General features: G+C 43.0%; 1 protein-coding gene across 1 annotated transcript in view; it reads right to left on the reverse strand.

Annotated features, from left to right (window-relative positions):
• The window catches only part of CNTNAP2 (contactin associated protein 2), a gene marked incomplete at its 5' end in the record, with an annotated part of 1,430,381 nt that overhangs the window by 386,229 nt on the left and 1,021,545 nt on the right, over positions 1–22,607 (reverse strand). The window lies entirely within an intron of this gene.

Below are 22,607 nucleotides of genomic sequence, written 5' to 3' on the forward strand. Positions count from 1 at the left end.
TTGTTTATTATTTGGTGCATATATTGTTACCATCAATATCCTTTTTTGATTTATCATTATTTCTACCATTAAGATTCTTCCTTCTTCATCTGATTAGATCTGTTTGGAATCCAGTATCTCTTTAATGTATAAAGCTACTCTTTTCTTTTGATGTGCTGATGTAAAATAGAGTTTCCCCATTTTTAGACATTCCAGGAATTTATAATATTGTTGTTATGTGTGTTTCTTGGAGGCAAATTATATCCATTTTTAATTTTTGTAATTGGGTGAAGATTTTTCCTCCTTTTTGATGGGGAGTTCAATTCATTTATATTCATTGAGAGAATTCCACTTTCCTTCTCCATCTTATTTACTTATATTTAGATTTTATTCTCCTAGTGGTCCTTTTCTGTCTCTGTTCTCTTTACCACTCCCTCTCCTTCTTGATCTGTATTTTCTTTTTCTTCTTCATTTTGTATGGCTGCCTCTTCTATTGCTAGCTCTTTCTGGTTTTTTGTGTTTCCTATCCACTTGCATTTCTTGTTTTTTTTTCTTCAAAGAAGATTGGGTGTCTCATAAAATTCTGTTGCCTTAAAGATAGAGTCCAATCTGTATCTTTTGGAGTTCCAGTTAATTAGGATCCCCTCCAGGACCAGCCATCTGAAATTCACTCCTTTTTCATTTAGTTTTGTAGTCAGGAATTGGTGTTATTTTGGGGAGTCTCTTATCCTCCTAGGGATCTGTTTCAGGATCACAATTTCTTTTTCCCCCCTATATATCAGTGGTCCATCCCTCTCTCTTTTCAGTATTTCATCCCTTATTGTTCCCCCCCCCCACAAATCTAACATATAACTCCCTGGACATTCTATGTCTCCTTTCATAGCATGTGTTGATTCTATATATTTGATTGATTTCTCCTTCCATCTCAGTTTTTTTCAATTTCCAGTGCTTCAGCCAGCAGATTAGTGATCAGTTCTATTAGATCTTTCTCCTTGTCTTCAGGTATATTCTGTAATCTTAAGAAGTGTGAGGCTTTCTCCATCTCCAACACAGCAACTTATTTTCCAAGTTTTTATTTGCCTGTGCTAATCTTTGATTTTCTTTTTTTATTTCCTCCAACTTTTTCTCTGTTTCCTCTGATTTATCTTCCATTTTTTTATTCTTTGTTCATTCTATGTAATCATTTGTTGGAAGTTTTCTAGCTGCAAATTTTTATTGAAGACTTGCTCATTTATCTTATCCAAATTGTTTCTTGTCTTGTCATGGTTTTTTGTATCTTCTTTGTGTGAAGTAATTGCTTCTTGAATGAACTGCATTGTTGTCTGCATTTCTTTTTTGGAAATTATTAGCTTTTTCTTGTTGGAGCATTGTTTCAATAGCTCCCTGGTATACTGGGCTAGGAGGCCCAGATGAGGGTGCAGAAACTGGGTTTTTTGACAGTTTTAGCAAGGTTTGGGGCACTCATTTTTGTTTTTATTCCCCTCTCCAGTTACTCTGTCATCAATCTGCTATGTTCCCTGGAAACTATCCCAATCCAAAAGAACAAATCTTATATTTAATACATTGCTGCACAGTTAAAATGTAACATCATTTTATATAGATCTTATAGTCCTTATATGTGGCCTTTATAGTCCTGTGAATTCCAAGATATGTGCCATGAAAATAAAAGTTTTGTAATCCAACTCTGTCTGTCAGTACCAAATCTGGAGAAGAGATTGCAAAGTCTGGTACAGCCCTTGTGGCCAAAATCCAAAGGTTGTAAATCAACTGATGATTATAATCCAAGTTGCCCAGCAGCCCTTAGACCAATCAGTAAATCCCACCAAGTCAAAGGTAGCAGAAAACCATATTGCCCTCTGTCTCTGGATATTTCCTAAAATCCTAAATCAACCAATGTTTGTAATCCAAGGTAAACAATAGGCTTTAGTATAATCAGTAACAAAAAACACAAAGAGCCCTGTTTTTTCTTTTCTCCAGCTATTTGTTACAGTTCTCAAAGTTTCCAAGGACACCAGACAAGCTTGTTATTTGTCTCAGCTCTATGCCAAGTTTATCTCCTTTCCACCACTAGATATCACTTTCTCTCAGATAATTAGTAGTTTCCATCTTCAAAGGCTTTGAATGAGCATTAAGTGAACGTTCGTAACTTGGGAATTACCTGTATTACCTTTAATTATTGCTTTGAACTATGTGTAAGGTAAAGGTTGACAATCACCTTCCTTACAAAATTAATCTTGAATCTTTGTTCATAAAAGATTTCTAGGGATAATTTCTCTATAAAACCTCAGCCTATTCTTAGTCTTTTGCTGATAAGAGTTGGATCCTAAAAGGCAAAGAGCCTCTTAGTGAAGTGGCTGACAGACCACTCAGAGACAGCAGGCTCAACATCAACAGGTTTATTCAGAATCAGACAAACAAGTGTTGGGCTTTCGTTCTTTTATAGCCGGCAGCCGGCCGGCTAGTCCAATCAGCGGCTGTTCTTCTCCCGCCGGGATTCTGGAGCCAATCCGCTGTAGGCTGTGTTTGACAGCTCCTTCGTCCACGTGGCTGAGGCACGTGTGTGGTTCCGTGCTTGTGTTGACAGCGGTGAGCTGTCAACTGGCTGCGCCTGCACCTTCGCTGGGGAGGTTTTAACAGCTGTCAAAACTCCCGCGTGTTTGGCTGTCATGGTGTTTACCTCACGAATAATACAACTGCTTTAACTATTTAATGTTAACAATCTTACATATAATACACCCCTTACCCTTCCCCCGGATTAGTTCCTCTCCCCTGCTGTTGTTGATTGCTCCCTGCCCACTCGTAGTCCTGAAGGTAGGCGGGCGCTCTCCTGGATCGGTTGGAACGGCGTGGGGGTGCTCCGTTGTAAGGCTCCCTTTCCCCCTGCTGTGGTAGTGGCATGCCGGCGTCGTTGGGTGGGGCTGGATTATCTGGTGCGGGGTTGGTTGTTGGCAGCCAGCCTAGGCTCTCAGAGGGTGACTGGGAGATATTTTCGGGTCTTCGCACTCTCAGTTGGTCTACGTGCCACCGCATGTGTCCATCGGGACCCCCGTCAATCAGGTATGACAGGGGCCTGGTTTGGTGAAGTACGACCCCTTGTACCCATTTTTTGTCCGCTTGTGTAACTCCTTGCCCAGATGGCTTGTCCTGGGTTGAAGGTTCGAGGTGGGGGAGGCTGCTCTGGGTTGAAGTTTGCTCTGTCAGGGTGCAGTCTGTCTAGTCTGGTTATTAGCCTCCTGCCCCACCTTAGTTCCGCCGGGGATTTGCCTGTGGTCGTGCAAGGGGTAGTGTGTTGGGCAAGGAGGAACTGGCTGAGGCGCCGGTGCCAGTCTCCTTTAATGAACTTTTTTAATGCTTCTTTTGTGGAGCTCACCATAATCTCTGCCATGCCATTCGACGACGGGTGGAATGGAGCCAACGTGACATGCCTAATACAGTTCCTCATGGCAAACATCTGAAATTCACGAGAAGTGAATTGTGGTCCGTTATCGGAAACAAGGACATCAGGGAGGCCGTGAGTTGCAAAAACCCTTCTGAGTGCTTGGACGGTGGAGGTTGTTGTGGTTTTGCTGATGGGAATGACTTCAAGCCATTTTGAATAACTGTCTACAACTATCAGAAAATTTTGTCCCCGTATGGGTCCGGCAAAGTCTAGATGGATGCGGGACCAAGGGTTCTTAGTGGTTTCCCATCTGTGGAATGGGGCATGGGGAGTGTCTGCTCTGGCTAACTGGCAAGGGTAGCACCCCCCTACGTGCTCCTCGATGTTGCTGTCGATCCCTGGCCACTACACGTAGCTTCTGGCAAGGGACTTCATTTTTACCACCCCAGGGTGTCCCTCGTGTAGTGTATGGAGTGTCTGGAGCCTATTTTTCTCCGGAATCACCACTCTGTTTCCCCATAGAAGGCAGCCTAAGTGGGAAGTTAGTTCCTTTTGTTTTGTGAAGAAGGGGCAGAATTCGGGGTCGGGGCATTTCGCCGGCCATCCCGCAGTGACCCAGTGTAGGACTCTGCTAAGGAATTTGTCCCTAGCGGTGTTGGTCGCTATGTCTTTGGCCGAGAGCGGGCACTCTGGCAGTTCTGAGATGGCCAGTATATTTCCGGCTGGAGCCGGGTCTGGGTCTGCCGTCTGTAAGGGGAGCCTGCTGAGGCCATCTGCATGTCCTAACTCCTTCCCCAGTTTGTGTATCAACTTGTAAGAGTATGCTGATAGAAAGGTAGACCACCGTAAGATTCTTGGGGACAGTATTTGTGGAGTTGTTTTGTTCCACGTAAAAATGCCTAACAGGGGTCTATGGTCGGTGAAGATGGTAAAGGGTCTGCCATACAGATAATCGTGAAATTTCTTCATGCCGGCAACGATAGCCAGAGCCTCCCTGTCAATTTGGGCATAGTTTCTCTCTGCCTTGGATAGCGTTCGTGAGTAGAAAGCTATTGGTCTTTGTGTCCCGTCTCTGTCTAGGTGGCTTAGGATGGCTCCTATCCCGTATGGGGAGGCATCGCAAGCGATGCAAACGGGAACGTCCTCTTTGAATAGAGTGACGGTGGAGCTATTGCAAATAATGTCTTTAAGGGTTTGGAAACTGCTTTCATGTGTCCTGGTCCAGGACCATGGCGTGCCTTTATCTAATAGCCTATGCAAGGGCTCAGCAATAGTTGCCTTGTGCGGCAAAAATGCGTGATAAAAGTTTAGTAACCCCAAGAAAGCCTGGAGTTCTTGCTTATTTTGGGGGCTGGGGGCCGTTTTGATAGCTTTGAGCTTCTCATTAGTGGGGTGGATGCCCTGGGCGTCAATCCTGTACCCCAGGAATTCCGTGGAAGGAACTCCGATGGAGCATTTCTCCTTTTTTAACTTGAGACCAGCTGTTCTGAGCCAGTCTAGGACGGCTGACAATCTGTCAGCTAAGTTGGCTTCTGTCTCTCCGGCGATGAGTACATCGTCGAAGTAGGGACAGACCCCAGGAATCCCTTTCAGTGTTTTTTCCATTATGCTTTGGAATATTCCCGGGGCAGCCGAAATGCCAAATTGTAGCCTATTGACTTTGAATGCCCCGCGGTGCGTGACGATTGTCTGCGCGTCTGCGGTTTCTTTGGTTACAGGCAATTGCAAGTACGCCTGCGTGAGATCCAGTTTAGCTAAGATGGCGCCTGAGCAGATGGAAGCGAGGACGTCTCTCACCGCCGGGACTGGGTAAGTGTGGGCACTCAAGGCTAAGTTCAGGGTGGCTTTATAGTTGGCGCAGAGCCGAATTTGGCCATTAGGTTTGATAGGGGTCACAATAGGGGTTTCCCAGCTTCCCCCTTCGGTAGGTTCTAATACCCCCAGCTCCATGAGGCGTTCCAGTTCGTCCTCAATTTTCTTTTTGAGGGCGAATGGAACCCTCCTGGCCCTAATCCTGATAGGTTGTATGGTTGTGTTTAAACTTAAGGAGATGGGTGGGCCTGTATACTTTCCCAGAGAGCCATCGAAGACGTCTGCATATTGTTTGCAGACGGCTTCGAGGCTTGAGGCCGGTACTGCGTTGGCTCCCGTGATTGCAATGCCCAAGGGGCTAAACCAGTTAAGCCCTATTAGGTTGGTGCGTTCTCCCTGTGTCACCAACACGTCTAGGGGTCCTTGAAATTTTTTAAATTCCACCCACACCCGGGCTTTCCCCTTAACTAGGATAGGGTTTTTTTTTTGATAATCTGCCAGATGAACCTGGGGGGGCTCTAAGGGAATTTCCTTGTTGTTGCGCTGGCAAATTTCCTTGTAAGTCCTTAGGGAGATTAGTGACACTGCTGACCCGGAGTCGACCTCCATGTCGCAGGCGTTTGGAGTTTGGCTTTAATTTTTACCTTGGGGCTTAGAAGTTGGACCCTTTGAGCTCTCGTGTCCCTGTCTACCGCCTCCACTAAACATCCCAGGTTTTTTTCCTATAGGCTAGGGTAGGTCTCGTACTTGGGGGGGTGGCCTCCACTTCATGCAGGTTGTTGCGGGGTCGGCTCCGGCAAAATGTTTTGATGTGCCTGGTTTTCCCACAGTTGTGGCACTTTGCGTTGCGGAAACGGCAGCTGGCTCGGGCATGGTTGCCCCCGCAGCTGGCACAGGCGGCCCGCAGATCCCTGTTGTAGCTTTGTGGGGGAATATGGCTCCGTGTTTTTTGTTTGTCGCTGAGGTCGCTTCGGCAGGTTTGTAGTCTCTCCATCCGGCGTTGGATGGTATCTACATCGGTTAGGTCTATGGTTCCGTCATCGTCACTGAAAGTTGTCTCGTCCTGATGTACGGTCCCGTGGTGTTCGTTGGTTGGACGTGCGGGGTCTTTCTGATGGCTGTCTTCGTACGCCAATACCTCCCGGGAGACCTCCGCTAGATTCATGTCGGGCTTGGCGATGATCTTTTTTTGGAGACGTTCGTCTCTCAGCCCTATGACAATTTGGTCCCGGATCCGGTCTTCTAAGTCCGGGAATCAGCAACTTCGCGCGGCATGCCGGACTCCTGCGATGAAGTCGTTCACAGATTCATCCGGCCGCTGGCGTCGATGAGCGAACTGCACTCTCCAATACAGCTCTGAGCGGGCCAGCATAAAATGTTTGTTAAGCCTGTCGGTGAGCTCAGCGTAGGGCACCTCCGCGATTGGTGTCAGGCTGAACAGCCCTACGGTGGCGTCATAGACTGGAGGCCCGCTTATGTACAGGAGGGCTGCCGCTTTCGCTCGGTCGTCAGTAATTTTACTGACCAAGAGGAATCCCTCGACCTGTCCCAGATGTGACTTCCAACGCTCTGGGTGGTGGGTATCAAATTCTCTGACATGTCCGAAGCTGGCCATGCTGTCTAGGTCTGATAATCCTCTCTGCCGTGGAAGTTATAACTTCCAAGTGACTCAGCCATGACTCGCTCGGATGGCCGGGAACTCTTCCCTGGCCGTGACTTCAGCTCAGCGAAGCGGATCCCACCTTCGTCGCCAGTGAAGTGGCTGACAGACCACTCAGAGACAGCAGGCTCAACATCAACAGGTTTATTCAGAATCGGACAAACAGGTGTTGGGCTTTCGTTCTTTTATAGCCGGCAGCTAGCCGGCTAGTCCAATCAGCGGCCGTTCTTCTCCCGCCGGGATTCCGGAGACAATCCGCTGTAGGCTGTGTTTGACAGCTCCTTCGTCCGCGTGGCTGGGGCGCGTGCGTGGTTCCGTGCTTGTGTTGACAGCGGAGAGCCGTCAACTGGCTGCGCCTGCGCCTTCACTGGGGAGGTTTTGACAGCTGTCAAAACTCCCACGTGTTTGGCTGTCATGGTGTTTACCTCATGAATAATACAACTGCTTTAACTATTTAACGTTAACAATCTTACATATAATACACTTAGCATCACTAAAACTAAAGAAGAAAGATCCTTTTGCTAGTCACCTGCAAAACTTTTCATTAGAGTTTATTAATAGCCTGGAGGGTTGTGCTTGCTATCAGAAAGAATTATCTGATAAGATTAGGAGAAAGTACAAAGTATGTCCTAAAGAGAGAGGTTAATTGTCTTATTATGTAAACAATCTCCATTATTTAATTATTTTTATTTTTTTTGCAAGGGGAACCTCATTATTACATAGCCATCAACACCCTAATCAACGTCTTAAAAGCTATTTACAACAGGCCTGTGTCTGTCTTCAACAGTGAAGGGACACAGGGCAGAAAACATCCTGCAGCCAAAAAGGCTCCACACCCATTTGCACTACTCAGGTGACCCTAAAGACACATAAACTTCCAAATGGCTTCAATGACTCTCTTAAAGAATGCAAATGACCAACTGACTGGAAGGAATATAAATACTTCCATTCCCCACCATCCAGTCAGAGCTGAACAAGCTTCTTTGATGAGAAGCAAAATGCCTTCAATGAAAAAACAAGAAAGTTCAGTGCCTTCTGAAAAAGCACCTTTGGGATACACACAGAATAACACACTCTGCTAGGGAGAAGTTCCCTGAAGGTGGGTCCAGCACGAGTCTGAAAGGTTGGAAGACAAAATCTCTGGTCCTGGTAACCGACCCAGATTGGATCCTCATTGGAGAAATATTTCTGTTGGCATTGCCAGATTTATTGAAATGCTTTCCAGTAATGGACCACAAATATTTTTTTGCATTTATTATGAAATATCTTCTTTACATTCTTTAGTTTACAAAGATTTATTAACCACCTATATTGCACTAACAATTATTAACCAAATATTATAATCACATTTTGAGAGATTTTTTCTCCCAGAACATACACACAGTCGTGCCAACTGCTGCATTGATGTAACCTCACAAAGCATTTTGTTTTTAACAACAGTATGTCAATGTCAGCAGACAAATATATATTTGTGAGAAATAAACTTATAAGATTAGTTTGGTAGAAAATTCTGCCTTTCTAGGTGCTGACTTAACATGTTGGTGCTGCTTATCAGCAAAGTGGGATATGAAGTTTTCTTTTTCCACAGGGAAAAATCAAATAATTGTTGTCCTTCTTATCCTTTATATTTGATTTATCATATTTCCATTCAAAAGCACAGACTTATTTAAATCTGCTGCATATTCTAATTATTTTCTGTTATTGCAAATATTTACTTTTTGCAGTGGAAGCAGAAAAATGTATATTTGCAGCATTTCCAATATTTGTTTCATTCAAGGACAACTGCAAGATAAGCTATGACCAAGACACTCAGCCTATAGAGCACATCACATGAAAGATATTTCCCCTCCCCATGTGAACTACTTTCTCTGGGAAAAAAATCTTCTGTTTCTTAATTCACTGATTAGAAAAATAAAAGAGACATTTGTATATCGAAACACTGGATCAGACAGACAAAATGGATTTTAATTCAAACATGCTATTTCAATATGATCATTACAGTGATTGCTATAGCACAGGAAAAAAGTATAATGAACAATATTTAACAAACTACTTTCACTTGAATTCTTGCTTTTATTATAGAAAATAAACAGATAAATCTGAGTTGGTGAAGGTTTATACTACAGTATTTAATATACAATTGCTCAGAAAAATGAATATTTGCTATTTTTACTACTTATTGTTTACTATTTTGCACCCTATTAGATTATGCATATCTTATCCTCCATCATAGCATATGCCTGAAATTATCCATGAAATAATATCATCTTGATCATCCTGATTCTAACATTATAGCTCTGTGATTTTGTGTGGCATATTTGAGTCTGCTTTATTGGATTGATTTAAAATAGTTTTTGCAAGAAGATCCTTTTCATGAAACTCTGACATGCATCGTGTATTTATTTAAATTGTAGTAAGCTGTTTTTCTGCAGCTCATTATTGGATGAAGCCAAACTATCAAAGTTCTAATGATGATGCCAACAAAATGAGCACATCTGAGATATTCCAATCTCTAATGCAAAACTTTATTGAGGAATGGAAAAAGAGCCCTGGCAATTTGGCGCCAGAGGAGTAAATTAAAAGTATAGAAACTCCCCTTCCCCCTGACAGTGCAAGTCACATTCCCCAATTAAACACCAGATAATTGTTATGAGAAAAATCCTTTGTTGCATGGTAACAATGACCTTGCTTCCCCAACTAATCTGCACACATTCCAATCATTCCCTCTCCCATCTGTATCTGTTGCCAAGCTAAGAAATAACAGTGGCTGAAGAAAAATAAGATTTCTTTGAAGCTTGACACGGTGGCCCCCTAGAAACCAGAAGAAACCTGAAAACATTAGGCACACATTACTTTTCTTTTCTTTTTTTATTGAAAAGTTTTACAATACATTTTTTAAAAAGACAAAACCCCTCCCAACCCCCTCCCCTCTCCCCAAACCTCCCCAACTCTTCCCTCCCCTCCCCCTCCCCCCCTCCCCGACTTCCCAGAGCTAAATATAGGGTATAAAAATACAAACAATCATAGTCTACCTTATGCAAACAACAATAAAATATTAAGTTCTATCACACTTTAACTCTTATTAAAATAACTACAAGTAATTTATATATCACATCAATACTTATTCAAATGCTAGGTGAAACTTTTTAGTCCCATATTTATTCTGGATGTAATCAATCCATCTTCTCCACTCCACAATATATCTCTGTTGCGACTGATCTTTCAAGTACACTGAGATCTTTGCCATTTCTGCCAAATTGGAAACTTTTAAAGTCCATTCTTCTATAGTCGGCAGTTCTTCCTTCTTCCAATATTGCGCTACTAAAAGTCTCGCTGCCATAATTAAGTTCAACATCAACTTAGTGTCCACGACAGTAGTATCTGTAATAATGCCCAGTAAAAACAATTGCGGACAAAACCTTATCCTTTTCTTGAATATTTTTTGCATATTCCACCAAATTTTAATCCAAAAAGCTTTAACCTTTTTACAGGTCCACCATATATGAAAATACATTGCATCTTCACAACCACACCTCCAACATTTGGGCTGGCAGTTCAGATACATACTTGCTACTTTTTTAGGATCTAAGTGCCACCTATAAAACATTTTATAAAAGTTCTCTCTTAAATTTTGGGCCTGTGTAAATTTTATATTTCTCACCCAAATCTTTTCCCAAGTATCCATTGTAATAACTTCTTGAAAATTCTGAGCCCACTTTATCATACAGTGTTTAACAAGTTCTGTCTCTGAATCAATTTCTATCAATGCAAGATATATCCTTTTGATGTGTGTTTGACCTTGATCTCTAATTTGCTTTACCAAATTTTCATCAATCATTGAAAAACCAATTTTCTGGTCTTCCTTCCACCTAGCCTGTAATTGCCCATACTGAAACCAGGTTTGTACAATCTTTTCTTCTTTTAAAATATTATATGGCTTTAATTGCCATACATTCCTTTCCAAACTTAAAATTTCCTTATATGTAGTCACATCATGTTTAAACCCAACATTTATATTTTCTATTGCGTGTTTCGGTATTGCCCATATAGGTATCTTATAATTTAACTTGTGTCTGTACTTTTTCCAAACTCGCAACAGAGCATACCTTAAAATATGTATCTTGAACACATTATCCACCTTCTTGTCATATAATAAATATGCATGCCATCCAAATAACAAATCATGGCCCTCAAGATTTAGTAATCTCGCTTGTGTTAAATTAAACCAATCACTTATCGCTGACAAAGCAGCAGCCTCATAATATAATTTAAAATTAGGCATTTTAAGACCAACTCTTTCATGCGTATCTTGCATAATCTTAAATTTAACTCGTGGCCTTTTCCCTGCCCAAACAAATTTATTAATACCTTTTTGCCATTCCTCCAAATTTAGATCCTTTTTAAGTATAGGTATCATTTGAAATAAAAATAAAAATTTTGGCAAAACATTCATTTTCACAGGTGCAATTCTTCCCAATAAAGATAATTGTAATTTTTTCCAACTATCTAATTCTTTTTGTACTTTTCCCCATAACTTTTCATAATTATTTTTATACAACTTTACATTTGAGGGTGATAAATATATCCCCAAATATTTAACCCTTTTAACTATTTCAAATCCCGTTAACTCTTCTAAGACAGCCTTTTGTAATACTGTCATATTCTTAGACAACATTTTAGTTTTTGGTATATTAACCTTAAATCCAGAAAGTTTCCCATATTGCGTTAGTATCTCCATCAATTCTACAACTGAATAATCAGGCTGAGTCACTGTAACAACCAGATCATCTGCAAATGCCCTCAGTCTATAATCCTGGTCTCTAATTTGAATTCCCTTAATTTTATCCGAATCCCGTATTTTAATCAATAATATTTCCAATGTTAAAACAAATAATAAGGGTGACAACGGGCACCCCTGCCTTGTACCCTTTTCAATATTACATACTTCAGTCAAACTATTATCACACATTACTTTTCTTGTGAGGGTCCCAGCTTCCAGGGATATTTCTTATGGAACTTCTCTATTAAGCAATCCACTTTAACATTATGGGCCTTTGTCCACCTAGGCTCTGAGATCGGATAACCTTTCCACTGGATCAGATACTGCAACTTCCCTTTATGGACTCTAGAATCTAGGATCTGTTTAACTTCATAGTGCTTTTTCCCCCCACCGTTATTGGACCAGGAGCTTCTTTCTCAACTAGCCTCATCCTAGTGCCCTGAAAAAGTTTCAGCAGGCTGCAGTGGAACACCGGTTGTGCTTTACCCAATAGGAGCTTTAACTTTATTGTGACCAGATTAATGACCTTTACAATTGGAAAAGGCCCTATGTACTTTGGACTAGCTTTTTGGAAGGTAGTCTCAACCTTAGCTATTTCGTAGACAGATACATTTTGTCTCCTACATGGAATGTTCCTTGAGGAACTCACTTCTCATTTGCCTGTTTCTTTTGGCTCTCTGTTGTTTTGGTTAGGCCTTTCTTTACATTGCTCCAGACACTCTGGAAGCAATCTATCCATTAGGCGAGGGGTGTCAAAATCGCTTTGTCACAAGATGTGTCACAACATTTCATGACTTTTTCCCCTTGTCAGAGATGGAGTGGGTGCAGCTTCCTTGTGATGCATCCGGCCCATAGGCCGGCAGTTTGACACCCCTGCATTAGGCTAAGGTGCCCGAGGAGGGAAGTTCCTGAGGGCATTCTGGCATAGGTGGCTACCTTAAAAGGAGTGAAATCTGTGCTACTATGCACTGTGTTATTATATGCCACTTCAGCAAAGAGCAGAAGTCCTGCCCAGTTAGACTGCTGGTAATTCACATAGCAACAGAAGTACTGTTCCACCATTGCATTGGCTCATTCTGGGACTCCATCCATGCTCAGATGAAAAGCTGAACTAAGTTCCTGGGAGGACCCAATCATCCTCAGAAACTTCCTCCAGGACTTAGCAGTGAACTCGACCCCTTGGTCTGAAATGATACACTTGGGCACCCCACGTATCTGGTAGATGTGCTGCAGCTTTGCTAGCTTTTGGGCTGAGGGGAGTCTGGGGTGATGAAATGGGCTTGTTTGTAAAACAGGTCCATGACAGTCAAATCACAGTGTTTCCTCTACTCTCCAGTAATTCCATGATGAAGTCCATGGCTGTCTCCTCCCAGGGTCTGGTCGGGTTGGCAACCTACTGCAACCTGCTGCAACAACCTGCTGCTCTTCCCTGGCATTCTCTTACTGGCTAAGAACATTACACAGCTTCTCATGTAGTTTTCAATATCCTTTTTCATTTTTGGCTACCAGAACTGCCGATTGGCTAGATGCAAATTCTTTAGAAATCCAAAGTAGCCAGCTTGCTTGGTGTCATGGCTACATTGCAAAACCTGTAACCACAAGCTGTTTGGGATGCATAGCTTGTTTCCCTTCAATACCAACCCCTCCCTCAGGGTTAGCTCTCTCTGATAAGCCCCAAACCATGTTTGTAGCTTCTGTTTTAATTGCTGGGCAAAAGTGTCAGTGGGAGGTAAGCTCTTCTTCTCTTGTCACTTGGTGGTGGCTTGTGCCGCTCGTTCACCACCTCCTCTCCATTACTTTTATATTGAGGCATGTGAGACAAGGTGTCCGCCAGGAAGTTCTTCCCCCTGGAACTTCAACTCAAAGTCAAACTGGCTGAAATACTGAGCCCACCGCATTTGCTTGGGGGAAAGTTTGTGGGGTGGATGGGTGGTGGTTTTCAAAGCCTCCAGGTTTTTAATGGTCAGTCCACATCTTGAACAGGATTTTACTCCTCTCAAGGAATTGCCTCTAAGTTAGAAGCACCCACCTCATTGCAAAAACTTCCTTCTCCCACATGGCCCATCACCGTTTGGTCTCGTTCAGCTTAAGGGACATGTATGTGCATGGTTGCAGCTTTGTCTCCTGGTTTCTCTGGAGGAGGACTGCTCTTATGGCCACATCACTTCATCTGCTTGAATTACAAACAGCTCCTCAGGGTTTGAGTGTTTTAAAACTGGGTTACCCGTGAATACCCTTGGTGGAGCAGTGGGCTAATGCCTCCTTAAGTAACACCAGCTGCCTGCAATTAGTGCAGGTTCGCATCCCACCAGGCTCAAGGTTGACTCAGCCTTCCATCCTTCCGAGGTAGGTAAAATGAGGACCCAGATTGTTGGGGGCAATTAAGTTGACTTTGTAATAATGCCGCTTTGGGGGTGTATGAAAGCCCTAATAAGCAGGCATATACATGGAATGAAGGCTACTGCTAAGCTTGTAAGCCGCCCTGAGTCTTCGGAGAAGGGCGGGATATAAATGGAATTAAAATAAAAAAAATAAAAATAAAATAGACCCTTTAATTTTTCAAATGCTACTTGGCATTCCATCATCCAGTTCAAGGGCTGGTTTGGCTGAGACCTCTCTCCCCTCCCCCCATTTTCAACAGTCCTGTGATTGACAGTGCAATCTTGGTGATGGAGGGGATGAACTGCCTGTAGAAATTTGTGAACCCCAAAATGCTCTGCAGCTACTTGTGGGTTTGATGGGCTTGCCATTCCAAGATAGAATTCACTTTTGCCAGGTCCATCTCCACTCCTTCTCCTGACACTCTGTAGCCAAGGTAATCTAGGCTGGTCATGTGAAACTCATATTTTGATAATTTGTCATATAGCTTAGTGTCCAAAACTTTTTTTAGCACCTGTCCACAAGATTCACTTGTTTGTCCATAGTCTCAGTGTAAATGAGGATTTCATCTAGGTACCCCTCATATAAGTGCTCATGCAGCATCTCATTTACGAGCTTTATAAACACAGGTGGGGCCCCCTGTGGTCCAAAAAGCATCACCTGAAACTGATAGTTCCCCAGTGGACAGTTGAAGGCAGTTTTCCAGTCATCATCTTCCTTAATTCTCACTCAATAGTATGCCTTCCTTAGGTCTAGTTTCATGAAATTTTTCCCTTTGGCTAAGTGTCCAAACATGTCTTTCATGAGGAGGAGTGCATACATATTTTCTACCCATACTCCATTAATCCCATGGAAGTCAACAGATAATCTCATTGACACATCTTTCTTCTGTTTGAATAGCACAGGGGCTACCACTTGTGATTTTGTTGTTTGGATAAACCTCCTCACCAAATTCTTGTCAATTATTTCCTCAGCTCTCTCAGCTACCTTGGGATCATGGAATACATCTTTGGCTTTGGAAGTTTTGCTCCAAGCAGGATCTTGATGGCACAGGCTGTGGGGTGGTGCAGGGGCAGCATGTCATACTCTTCTCACTGAATGCCTCCATGATGTGTCGGTATTCTCTTGGAATGGCCTGCTGCTCCTCACCCTGCTCTGACATGGCCTTGCTGCATTTGTGGTTTCCCCTTTTTTTCTTTCTCATGTGAACCTGCTGTTCTTGTCCCCTGAGAGGTCAGAACTTCTCTTTTCCATCACTACTAATTTTGCAGGTTTTTCCCAATGGATCTTGGGGCTCCACTTAGCTAGCTAGGGTAATCCTAAAATCACCTCCTCAGCCATCTTAGGGGTGACTATGAACCAAATAGTCTCTTGGTGGTCCCCTAGCCTCAAGTGCACTGGCTCAGTTAAATAGGAAGCCCCCAAGCCCCCACCAGGGAACTGTGAACCTGCTTGAACTTTATGAGTTGCCTTAGCTCCCTCACTCACAACCCTAGATTCTGCACTATTGGCAGGGTGATTAGGCATCAGGTACACCCTGAGTCTATTAGGGCCTTCACAACTCCTCTTGTTCCTGAGCAAGGTGCTACAAGGTCCAGTTGAGATGCAAGGGGGCTGATGGGACCACTCACCATTGAGTCATCTTCTCCCTCACTGTTGCTCTTGTAGAGGTTCAACTTTGGCTCCTTTTCACTTGGAGTTTCCTTCCTCTTCACTTTCAGGGGGAGAGACCTTGATGATCTGATGAGCCACACACTTTTCTTCCTCTTTGCTCAATGGCCTTTTGGCTTTCAGAGGAGATGGGGCTTCTGGCATTGGTCTGGGTGCTGGAGTGGACACACTGTGGCTTGGTGGCCTTCCTGACCACAATGGAATCACAAACTGGGAGTGCTTCACAGGATTTCAGCCGGGGCAGGAGATAACATTGCTGATTGCTTTCTACCCAGTGTTTGCTTCTCTTGGCTCTTCTTTAGACAGATGTAAAACCTCCTACTCTCCTTGTACTCCATCAGGTACAATTCTACATTCATCACCAGTTGGTACCAGTTGTTGAGTCTGTCTGATATTCCTCTAGGCAATCATGTATAGTACAACTCACAGTTCAAGCCATCTCTGAAGTAATGGGTCATGAGTTGCTCTGGCCAATGCCTCACTCTCCCCACAAGCCTCCTGAGCTCTTGGATGTACTTCATCATGGGCTTGCTTCCTTGCCTTATATAGCGAAGCTCAACCTCTGTGCATCAGGTCTCTGTGGTATCGCCAAATTGGGCCCTGAGCATTCCCAAAAACACATCAGGATCTCCCACCTCAGGGGCTCTGTCATGGAGAGTCATCACCCATTTTGTGATTTCCTTTTCAAGGTTGGCCATGATGGTATATGCTCCCCCATGTCAGTCCAGATGTGACCAGATTTGATTCAAGAAGAACATCAGCTTTTCTGGGTCACCATCAAAGGTGGCCTTGATTGGAGGAGGTGGTGGTGGCCTCAGACCACCCCAATATCCCAGTGGCCACCCCATGATATAGAGAAAGATCTATGTCTGGGTGCCATACCTCGGCCATGGTGGTGGCTGCAGACCAACCATCTTAGGTGGTGGGGTGGCTGCTGGTCGAAGACCATAGGCCCTCAGGTCCAGACTGGGGCTGAGCTGGCTGAGTTAGCTGCTCCCCCAGTCATGGCTGTCATTGCTCAGTGGAGTTGGGTTGAGGCTGCTGGTGCTGGAGTCAGAGGCTGATCAGATCTCTGCCAAAGGGGCAGATCTAGCCTCCCAGCCAATTCTTCCCCTTGCACCTCCAAAATGCTGAACCTCTAGCTCAGCTGCTCAACTGACTGGCTGTTATTGGGGCAAGTACTGAACCTCCATTCCATTGGTGCTTCCCACTCTAAGGTTCTCTGCTCCCACCATCTCAGCTTTCTCAAAGTAGAACATTTCTCAGAGAGCTATTTTGGGCTAGATCAGGGGGAATTCAGCTTTGGACACCTTGCATGCTCCTTCTCGCCATCCCTCCAAATTTGGTCAGATGAAGGCTGTCATCACCCCTGCCCATTCCAGCAAGAGCTGTACATTATCTTTGATCCTTAGCTTCACTTTCACTGAAATCAACAAAAGTATTTTGGCCTGAGGGCAGTTATGGTTTTTTATCACTGCATGGATTCTCTATCTGTATGGAGTATATTCTCTAACCACTTGACATTTACTTAGTATTGAGAAGACAGACAAAGATTTATCACAACATGGACATGCCTCAGCATCTTTCTCCCAAGGCATGGACAGATTTTCAAGGATTTTTTCCCCAGTTTAGAAAATGTCAAAAAACAATGAATAGTTTCAAGTGAACAAATAAACAAATGGTCAGAAAGGTCACTTTTGAACATGACTGATCATATTGTCAAGTCTCTGCATAAAAAAGGTAACAAACTCTGTGTATTTTCAAGGATACAGCTTTTAGTTTGTTTTGCTCATATTGAGGTTTTTAAATATATATGAAGTTTGCAAAACTCATTTTAGTTTGATAGCTAATAAAAGGGGTTTTGTCTTGCAAAAATGGATTATATCCAAGTTCACTGAAAACAAGTGAGACTTACAGTAAAAATTTTTTTATTCATTACATACATATATTAATTTTCCAAACAATGTGTGAACTGAGTTCATAATATATTAATACATATACAAATTTCACTCTTTGGTTCTTTTTTCCAACCAATTATAAAATAGATTCCAGCTTTCATAGTATTCTGTTTCTTCTTTGTCTTTTAATCTCATAGTTAATCTGTCCATTTCTGCACATTCCAATATCTTCTTTCTTAATTCCTCTTCTGATGGTACTCGTTCATTTTTCCAGCACTGTGCATAGCTTATTCTTGCTGCAGTTATAATATGTAAAACCAAGTATGCATTTTTATTTTGCGGGGATGAATTGGCGGTAGAAGTTTGCAAACCCCAGGAAACTTTGCAATTGCTTCCGTGTGCGGGGGGGTGCCCACTCTAGTACTGCCCTGACCTTCTCAGGGTCCATTTCGATGCCCTCTGGAGATATGCGATATCCCAGGTAGTCGATTTTTTCCTGATGGAATTCACACTTCGATAATTTAGCATATAAGTGGGCAGCTTGCAACTTCTTCAGGACTGCTCTGACTAGTTTGATATGTTCCTCTTTGGTTTCTGTGAAGATAAGGATGTCATCGAGGTAAACCAGGACCCCCTTATATAGGTGCTCTCTCAGCACGTCATTAATTAATTGCATAAAGACTGCGGGGGACCCTTGCAGTCCGAATGGCAATACTTTGAATTGATAGCACCCCATTGGGCAGTTGAATGCAGTCTTCCATTCGTCTCCTTCCTTAATCCTAATACGGTAGTATGCTTCCCTCAGGTCTAGTTTGGTAAAAAATCTTTCCTTTCGATAGATGGGATAACATATCCTTCATTAGGGGAAGGGGGTACAGATTACATTCACTAATTGTGTTCAAATTTCTATAGTCCACAACCAAACGAAAGGACCCATCCTTCTTCTCCCTGAACAGAACCGGGGCGGCCACTTTGGGTTTGGCAGGCTCAATAAATCCTCTTTCTAAGTTTTTCTTTATGAATCTCTCCATTTCTGCCATTTCCCTTGGGCTCATGGCATACATCCTGGGTTTTGGGAGTTTTGCCCCAGGTTTGAATTCTATGGTGCAGTCTGTGGGGCGGTGGGGGGGAAGCTCATCTGCACTTTCCTCACTGAAAACCTCAGCCAGGTCCCTGTATTCTGCTGTCCTCCAGTTTATCCCGGGGTTCCATTTCTTCAGCCATTCCAGTCCTAGGATCATTGGGCATTCCATGCCTGGGGCCACTATAAATGTTATGTCCTCCTCATGGGGCCCCAGTGATAGGTGGATTGGTAAAGTGGCTAGGGTGGCTGGTCCTCCCCCTGCTATTGTCCCATCTAATTGACTAAAAGAGATTGGATGTTTTAGCCTCCTCACTGGGATGCTCAATCTCTCCACCAGCGTTGGGCTGATAAGGCAGCGGATGCACCCAGAGTCTATCAGAGCTTTTATTTTGGCTGCTTCAGGCATAGGGGAAGCTAATATAGTCACTGTCTTAAGTATGGGTGGAAGGGGTCCACTTACCAATGGTTCTCCCTCTGAGCTGTCTTCCGAGTTGTCCACCGTCCCTGCGGTGCAGGCCGGAGTCCAGTCCCAGTTCCTGGCAGGAATTGTGGACTCTACAGCCTCTGTTCATGGAAGATTCTTTTGTGTTGCCTTGGGGCTTCCCCGGCTTCTTGGAGGATGATGCCTCTGGTTTTCATGGGGAGGCTTTTGAACGACATTCTGCAGCACGGTGGCCCTCTCTCCCGCAGTTGAAGCAACTTGTTGATTTTTTGGCTGTGGCTGGTGGTTTTTCCCCCTCGCGTGTTTGCTCATGGTTTTCCATGGTTTTCCTCTGCGGTGTCTCTTCAGTAGGTCTATTTCCACTTCCTCCGCCAGGATGTACCAGTCGTCGAGGTGGGGTGGGTCTCCTCGAGGCAGGCAAGCATCATACAGGTCGTAGTTCAGACCGTCTTTGAAATGGCTAAGGAGGATGTCTTCTGGCCAGTTCAGCTTGCTGGCAATGGCTCGGAATTCTTGGGTATAATCAGCCACTGCTCGCCTGCCCTGCCTCACCGTTTTGATTCTCTCCCGGGCCTTACGGTCAGCCAAAGGATCCTCGAACCGTCGCCTCAAAGATGACATGAATCGGTTGAAGTCGTTGAGTTCTGGGGCGTTGGAGTCATGCAAGTTCACCACCCAGTCTGCAGCCGTCCCGTCCAGGGCAGATTGCACAATTCGGATGCGTGTTTTGTCACTGGGGATGTCCCGTCCATACTCTTCCATGTAGCTGAGGACTTGGGTTAGGAAAAATCCCAGTCGTGATGGCTCCCCCTTGAATTTGACTTCCAGGGGCGGGAGTCTTTGGCTGGAGCGTTGTCTGCACCGTGGCCGGTATCGCTCCTCATCCTGGTCCCCATCTGTGGTTCTGGGGGGTGTGGGTACTGCTGAGGCAGCAATTCCTGTTCCATTGGATGGCCCCGGGGTTTCAGGTGTTGGATCCCCTCCGTTACCTTTCCAGTTGCGTCCCCAGGCGCTGCCTCGGTTGCGATTTTCAGCTCTCTCCTCCCTCAGTGAACTCAGGGTTGCTTTCATCAGATCAATGGCCTTTTCCAGGATCCGCTCCTCCTCGCTGGCGTGCAGGGAACTCTCCATCTCTTGCCTCCATTCCGGTTGGTGGTTACTACGCCTCAGGGTCTTTTCTCCCAAAGCCTTTTCCCACTCACTTTTCCTTCCAACGCCCATCGACCACCGGGGTTTTCGGTCGTACTGCTCCACCGCTTCTTCCCCAGGGGAATATGCTGCTTCAGCTTCCCATTGTCTCTGGGATTCCATTTGGGGGGAAGACTCCCCCTCCATGGGGCTTCCCTCCTCTCTTGCTTCGTCGCCAGACATTTGTATTTGTTGCAAAGTCCCCCGATAAGGTTTTCCCTTCCAGGTTGACTCTTAAAGCAGATTCCGTCTACTGTCAGGACCCACCTCAATCCACATCTTAGGAAATAAGAACTCTTGGATGCAAGTTTAGTCCAAAAGGAAAATGTTTACTAGGAAGGAATCGATTGTGGGAATACAAGACGGAATCTGAGAAAAGTTACATTTCAATCCTATATAAACCATTCCCATTCCAGTCCCTCCCCTCATCCATTTGGTCAGGCTGTCGTCAGTTGCTAGGTGTCAGGTCCTTCCATGGGAAAGGGAACTCTCCTTGGTTTTATGGTTATTGCTTCCCTTTTCAGTTGTAAATGAAGACACAAACCAGATCTGTCTGTCCCCCTCCCTTCCCCCGTTAAAACATCCCCTGTTGTTTGAAAATCGCTTTAGTAACCATCCTCTTCCCCCCCCCTCGGAGAGATGGCAGAATCCCCAGTAATAGCACATTGTTCTACCTATACAATTATGAAATGTGATATAAATGGATTCTGACAATTTTGTTTATTAGTCTTTTTTGGTAACATACCTAATAAAAATAGTTCAGGATTAAATATTACATGTTCTCCTAGTATATTTTCTAGCCAAGTATGTATTTTCCTCCAATAACCTTTCACTTTATCACATGTCCACCAGGTATGATAATATGTACCTATATTATGTTTACATTTCCAACATTTACTTGATACAGTTTTAAACATTTTTGCTAATCTAGCTGGAGATAAATGCCATCTATAAAACATTTTATACAAATTTTCTTTGTATGCAGTTGACATTGTCAATTTATAATTTCTCTTCCATAATTTTTGCCATTCTTCTAACTCTATGTTATAACCAAAGTTCTCTGCCCATCTTGTCATTGACCCTTTAATTTGTTCACTTTCCATCTCTAAAGTTAGCAGAAAATTATACAACTTTTTAATTAGTTTCTCATCAGCAGTTAATAACATCTTATCAAACACATTTTGTTCTTTATAAAATTCAAACATTTTCATGTCTTTTTCATATCTATTTTGTACTTGTAAATGTACCCACCATGACATGTTGATACCCTGATGTTCCAATTCTTACTTCGATTTTAATGTCCCATCAATGTTTAAAATATCTTTATATGTCCATGTTTTTTTTTTCAAAATCTAACAAATTTACATGTGAAAAAGCTTCAATTGTTGATAACTACCCTGGAATTTTTACATATATTTTCATTTTGATTTTTTCCCATATAGTTATCAAAGCATTTCTAATACAGTAGTTTTGAAAATATCTATGACTTTTGTTTTTCCCATACCATAAAAACGTGTGCCATCCCAACAGTAAATCATGTCCCTCCAAACATAACAACCTTTTATTCCTAAGCATTATCCATTCTTTCACCCACATCAGTACAGATGCTTGATAATGTAAAGTCCACTCAGGTAAACTGAAACCCTGTTTTCTTTAGTATCTTGGAAAGTTTTCTTTTTTATTCTAGCTTTTTTGGCCCTGCCATATAAACTTCAAAACTAAGGAATCCAACTCTTTAAAAAAAGTCCCCCAAGTTTTATCGAAATTGTCTGGAACAAAAATAAAATCTTGGGCAATATATTCGTTTTAATTGTAGCTATCCTTCCTAGTAAAGACAATTTTAAATTCTTCCATTTTTCCAGGTCTAACTTTATTTGTTTTAATAGTCTTATATAGTTGTCTTCTTTTAATGTTGAGCATTTAGCTGATAAATGTATACCCAGATATTTTACCTTTTTCACTATCTGTACTTCTACCACCTCTGATATTCGATTTTTTTGCTTATCCGTTACATTTTTCACTATTATTTTAGGTTTTTCTTTATTAATTTTTAATCCCGCTACTTCACCATATTGTTCCAATTTCTTCCACAATTTTGGAATCATCTTCAAAGGATCTTCCAAAATAAATAGCAAGTCATCAGCAAATGCTTGTAATTTATATGTTTCGCCTTTTAACTCCAAACCTCTAATTTCTGTATCTTGTCTTATATTTCAATTTAAAACTTCCAAAGTAAAAATGAATAGCAGAGGGGATAAAGGACATCCTTGCCTTGTGCCTTTCCTTATTTCAAAGCTTTCTGTACAATCTCTGTTTACAATCACTTTAGCCGTTT

The sequence above is a fragment of the Vipera ursinii genome (assembly GCF_947247035.1).
Source record: "Vipera ursinii genome assembly, chromosome: Z".
NCBI classification, from domain to species: Eukaryota; Metazoa; Chordata; class Lepidosauria; order Squamata; family Viperidae; genus Vipera; species Vipera ursinii.